Source organism: Chrysochloris asiatica, unplaced genomic scaffold (genome assembly GCF_000296735.1).
Source record: "Chrysochloris asiatica unplaced genomic scaffold, ChrAsi1.0 scaffold00210, whole genome shotgun sequence".
In the NCBI taxonomy this organism is placed as follows: Eukaryota; Metazoa; Chordata; class Mammalia; order Afrosoricida; family Chrysochloridae; genus Chrysochloris; species Chrysochloris asiatica.
In genome coordinates this window covers 268,304-274,616 of record NW_006408728.1, presented here as the reverse complement: position 1 = coordinate 274,616, position 6,313 = coordinate 268,304, and the positions used below count along the sequence as shown (strand labels likewise).

Below are 6,313 nucleotides of genomic sequence, written 5' to 3'. Positions count from 1 at the left end.
CATTCAATATCATATTTTGGCTCTTGTGGATTTGTTTTAATTGTCTTCAGCATCAGGCTGAACTTGCATATAAGTATATGAGTTGGAATTGTTTGGATGGCAATTAACAATAAAACAACCACTTAGTAATTAACCCTGGTGTGGTGCTGTAGGAGGATGTGCACAATGCTAACCACAATGTGGCAGTACAAACCCATCAAATGTTCTCAGAAACCCTTAAAAGGACTGTAATAAATCAGGAGGTCTTGAAAAAGTTTACTGATGAAAATTGAAGACTAAATAAGCTTCAGTATGGATTACACATCAATGCAAAAATCCTAAAAGCTTGTCCAATAAACATAACGGTAAACAAAGGAAAGACTGAAGTTGTAAAGGATTTCATTTTTCTTGAAGCCATAATCAATATTCATGAAAGCATAAGACCATGATGAAATTAGAGAATTCTACTAAGTTCTTCAGTCTAAGTTGATCAAACGTGCAATCAAGATGCCTTGATAATTACTACTGATTGGAATGTGATGGTTGGAAACAAAGAGAAAGGGTCAGTAATTAAAACAAATGACCTTGGTGATACAGATGATACTAGAGTTTGCATGATAAAATTTTGCAACACCAACTACTTCATTTCAAATACTTATTTTTGAGAACGCACGTGTACCTATACATGTGTATCTCATCAGATGGAATGCACAGTAATTAAATCACATTCCTCTGTGGAAAAAGAACACAGGGATGCTCAATATCATCAGCCAAAACAAGATCAGGTGGTACTTCTGGAACAGAACAACAATTGCTTATATGCAAGTTCATATTAAAGCTAAATAAAATTAAAACAAGTATATGAAAACCAAGACTTAACTTGAGTATGAATTTAGAGACCATCTCAAGAAGAGATTTGATGCATTAGACATTAATGAACAAAGACCAGAAGAATTGTGGTGTGATATCAAGAACATCATATGTTAAGAAAAGACAGGAAAGAGATGAAAGTCAAAATTGGATATCAGATGAAACTCTGAAATTTGTTCTTGATTATAGAAAAGCTTAAAGTGTCTTGAAGAAATGATGAAGTCAAAGAGCTGAACAGAAAATTTCAAAAGTCATTTTAGAAGAACAAATCAAGTATTACAATAAAATGTACAAAGACCTGGAGTCAGAACACCAAAAAGGAACAAATGCTCAGTATTTCTCATGCTGAGAGAATTGAAAAAAAAAAAAAAAACAAAAACTCTAGCAGTGGGTAGAAATATTGAAGTATTCTACAGGCAAAATAATTAACGATGCAGGAGGGTTGAAGGGTAAATAGGTTTATAGGAAGTATAACAACTTTGGTAAAGTATGCTCACCTTAGATGAGTTAATCATGCAAAATCAAAACAGCAGCATTAACTGAAGGAAAAAGGTAAGAAGGGATAGGAAAGTGGGTGGAATGAAAATAGGAACCACAGAAAAGACGTGGATTAACTGTTGTTGTATGGAGGGGATAAAAATCATTGCCATGAAACAAAGAATATGACTTGTTGAATGTAAAGCTGATGATTTTGTCTGTAAAACTTCACTCAATACAGAATAAAAATTAAGCAAAAAAGAAGATAGAAGAAATGCACAGAGTCACTGTAACAAAAAGGACTGGTTGAGGTTCAAACATTTCCAAGAGTTTCCATTTAATCAAGTAGGAAGGGATCCAACCTACACTGAAGACATTTGCAAAAAAACAAGGCTCCAGGAATTGACGGAATCTAGGAACTGAAATGTCTCAGCAAATTGATGCAGCATTGGAAACACTTATAGTTACCCTATATAAGGTTCATAGGAGCAACTTGTGGATTTGTAGTTAGCAGTGCAGTGCTTATCCTACAGTACCACAGAAAAATCCTCATAATGATGACTTGACACAGTGGTAACACTGGGTTCAAACTAAACAATTATTGTGAGATTACTAAACAGTGTTTCCGTCTGTTGTACGTAAGGTCTCTATGAGTCAGAACTGTCTCTCAGGGCATTTAACAATAACAACGATATGTGTTGTGATATTTCATTGCTGTTTTTATTGCCATATATTAAGCATCTTTTAATATGCTTTTTAAATATGGTTGGTTGATGTCTGTATTTTATTTGGTGTCTTTGTTGTTGTTTTTTTCTTTCTGATGTTTTGTTCATTTTGTTTAGGTTATTTGATTTTTATCGTTGGTTTATAAGAATTGTGTATATACTTTTGATTAAAGACCCTTATTAAGACACGTGGTTCACAAAGATTTCCTTCCCATTTGTAGCTTGTCTTTGCAGTTCCTCACTTTTTCTTAAACAGAACTTTTTAATTTTAAGTCCAATTTCTTTTTCTTTCAAGAAACAGACTGTTGGTTCTGCTTCAGAACATTATTACCAAACTCAAGGACATCTAGATTTTCTTCAAAGTTATCTTTTAGCAGTTTTGTTTTGTTTTTCTATAATTTCTTCTTCTTCTTATGTTTGAATTATCTGTGATCCAATGGTTTGGATCTTGATAGCAATGATCTTATAAAATAATTAATTTATGCTAAGAGGTCAACATCTATACAAAATCAAACATTTATTAGTAAATAATGGACCTTGCATCACTTCTTCATAAAACAGCAGTGAAATATCACATCACATATCTTGCCTCAGTCTTCTGTTCAAACTGATCAAGAATGACTGAATTAAAAATGCAGAAGGGCTAGTTGGGGAAATAACACTAAATGAGAGATAATTTCATTCCTGTTATGACTTATGCTGTTGGCATTCCTATATGCAGATGGCCAAGAAACCCTACTTTTCACTCATTCATTTCTTTTTTTTCTTAGTAGTTCTTTCTTCTCTTTTTCTAGAATTTCCTGCTACCTACCTACTCCTTATCTCATAAAAACATGCTGAATAATGTCTTAGATTTAACTTCTTTTGAAATGTGATTAAGTCATAGTAATTATATTATTAACAATAGCCACTCTTAACAACCATGGAATTATCCTATCCTGGTTTAAAATTTTCAATTTCAATTGTGCCAAGTACTTGAAATAATCTTAAAATTAATGTCTGTAATTTTTTGTACCAAAATTCCTAAGTTGTTAACCTCAACAAATGATGAAAGTGTGGGTGAAGTTCAGAAATTAGTGGAAGACAATAGCAGATTAATTTATCTTTCTCCTGCTGAGCAGTTTATGGGTTTTAATCCCTAACCTTTTGTTAACAGCACAGTTGTTAACCCACTGCACCATCATGGTTTCTTCAGAATTTTATAGTGACTGGTTTTTGAGATTCCACAGTAATCTTGATAGATTTCCTCATAGGACACAGGACTAACATGAGGGGTTATCAGGAAGAAGTTGTAAGAAAATGGAAAACTGCATGGGTGCAAAAAAAAACTAGAAAAGTCTTTAAAGGAATTTTACTGTTCGAAAAATACACCCACTCATTCTTCGAGGGTCACAAGTGATGTTTTACAACCCTAAGGATGTCACGTAAAAACCTTACCTATTCTCCCTATAGACCTGATTTTGCCCCAGCAGACTTCTTTCTGTTCCCCAAACACAAAGATTATTTTAAAGGAACATGGGTTGAGTCCCTCCAGTATACCAAAGCTGTTGTTTTAATATGGTATAAATCAAAAAGCATAACTCTTTGGAGAAGGGCTGTTGTTGTTGTTGTTAGGTGACGTCGAGTTGCATCTGACTCATAGTGACATAATCAACAAGAGAATGAAGCACTGCCTGGTTCAGCACCATCTTCAAAATTGATGTTACACTTGAGCCCTGTGCTGTCCCTAAAATGATAATCCATCTCGTTGGGGATCACTCTTTATCACCGATGCTCCACTTTGCTAAGCATGATGTCCTTCTCCAGGGACTGATCCCTCCTGATAGTGTTCTAAGTATGAGAGGCAAAGTCTCATTATTCTGGCTTCTAAGGAGAATTCTGTTTGTACTTCGTCCAACACAGATTTGTTTGTTCTCCTGGAAGTTAATGGGAGAGTTCGAGAGATTGTAAAACAGTCTTCAAAATGTGTAGATCTAGATGGAGCATGTGTTAAAATCAAACAAAAAACAATAGCTCCATTTTTTTTATTTAGTTAAATAAAAGTTTCTATGATTTTTATAACAATACTTTTGATTTACCCTCACATTCAAAAGAAGATAGAAAAAAGTAAAAAAATAAGCAAGATGCAAAGAAATGGAAAATGAAACTAAAGATAATATATTTAACTCTTGCATGTGAAAAACACTGCTTGAAATATAAATTATCAAAACATTCCATTAAATGACAAAGATGGTAATTATATGTTTACAAGTACAATCATTGACCTGACTTATAATTAGAATTTTAATTAGAAGAAAAATAATTTAAAGTAAGTATTTTGGTTGCTAGAGTCTTGCCTTTAAGTTTGCTGCTGCTTCAATTTGGAATGATTTTTCTAAGATAGGAGTCCTAATTTGTGAATATAATTTTAATAGACTTAAATGCTAACATTTGGGCAAAAAGCAGAACTATTGGGAAATCTCTGGTAGCGTAGTGGTTACGAATCGGGCTGCGAACCTTAAGGTCAGCGGTTCGAAACTACCAGCCGCTCCGCAGGAGAAAGATGAGGCTTTCTACTCCCGTAAAGATTTACACCCTCGGAAACCCTGTACTGGGTCGCTATGGGTCGGAACCGACTCGATGGCACTTAACAACAACAACAATTGGGAAATCAAGCCTATGAAGAAACACAAATATCTTGAAATGATGACTGGCATACAAAAGAATACAAAACATTTATTATTGAAAATAAATTTTTCTTCAAAATATCAGGCTCACAAAAGTGGTAGAAAAATATTTTTTAATTGTTATGTGCTTTTTGAACAAATGATGTGATATTGGTAAAATAAGTTCAGTAATTCCTTTTGTGAGTATACACTTTTTCCCACCTGAAGTCCTTCTTTGGGATGTAGTTCTATTTAGTAAGTTAGTGACAAAGAACACACAAATTTGCTCTTATAATTTTCACTTCAACTTTTATTATAGGTTTTACACTTCCTAAATCTATTAACTTCCTAAACGTTAAAGGAACCTTTAGTATCCAGGATGCTAAAGTCCTGATGTGGTTCTGTGGGCTAATGAGTCAGACTGCAAAGTCATTTGAACTGCAAGGGTTAGTGGTTCAAGCTCACCAGCTTCTCCTTGGAAACCCTATAAGTGGTCGCTGTGGGTCAGAATTGACTCAACGGCACTTAACAACAACAAAGTTGAAATTGAGGTAAATGATAACCAATGAGTCATATCTATTATTGTTTTCAGTTTGTTCTGAGTTGTAAGAGTGTACATATGTTGCTCAATAGTCTCTGGATATTGGCTAAAGGAACCAGTGATAAATTAAATCCTCTGATGTTCAAATCCTTATATGAAATGGTGGTATATTTGCATAAAACCAACATATTATTCCATATACTTTAAATCACCTGGTATGGCACTATAGGATCAGCATTGGACTGTGAACCAAAAGATTGGCAGTTCAAACCCACCAGCTGCTCCTCAGAAACCCTATACAAGGTGTCTATGGGTCATAACCAATTCATTCGCATTTTAAAACAGCATGTTACTTATAATACCCAATGCGATTTCAATGCTATATATAAAGCACATTATTTTCCTTTTACATTTTGAGGGAGAGCTTTGACCACTTAATTACTTTGCACACAAAAAAAAAAAGCACAAGTAGCAAATTAAGGAAAGGAGAGGTGAGCAATGTTCAAATGATAATTGCTGGAAAAAGACTGAGAAGCTGTTTGATCCTGGGAGGCACAGCAGGTGTGCCTACAGTGCACTTCATTTGCAAAGATTCAGCAAACTGCTCCACATGTGGTAAATTCAAATTTTGGCTTTTGGCACTTTCTGGAATTTTTCTTGTTTAAATATTTTCACCCATGGTTGGTTGAATCTGCAGATTCAGAGCCCATAGACACTGAGACTCAACTGTACTTTATGAAAATAGTGCATCAACTTTTTTTTTTTTTAAAGTATTAAATCAATATCATAGGACCAAAAAATTAAACCCATCACTAAAATTTAGTGCCTTGGCAAATGTTTGTTAAATATTGAACTAATTGACAAGGATATATATATATCAGATTTAGCTGAACCAAAATGATTTATTGCACATCAGGAAAGACTAAGTTATGAAAGAGTTACAGTCTTTAGACCACACTAAAACTACTGAAATGTTGTTACCCAGTTCTTTGAAATTGCTTCTGATTCCTTTTTGCATATGGGCCTTTGTTCTCACCATTTTCTCTGCTTATAAACCCCATCTCTCCAAATCTTCA

The 6,313-nt window shown here is 34.0% G+C and overlaps 1 pseudogene; it reads right to left on the bottom strand.

Annotated features, from left to right (window-relative positions):
* LOC102831671 overlaps positions 1 to 6,298 on the bottom strand; it is an 8,399-nt pseudogene extending 2,101 nt beyond the window's left edge.
* Between the last annotated feature and the right edge of the window lie 15 nt (positions 6,299 to 6,313).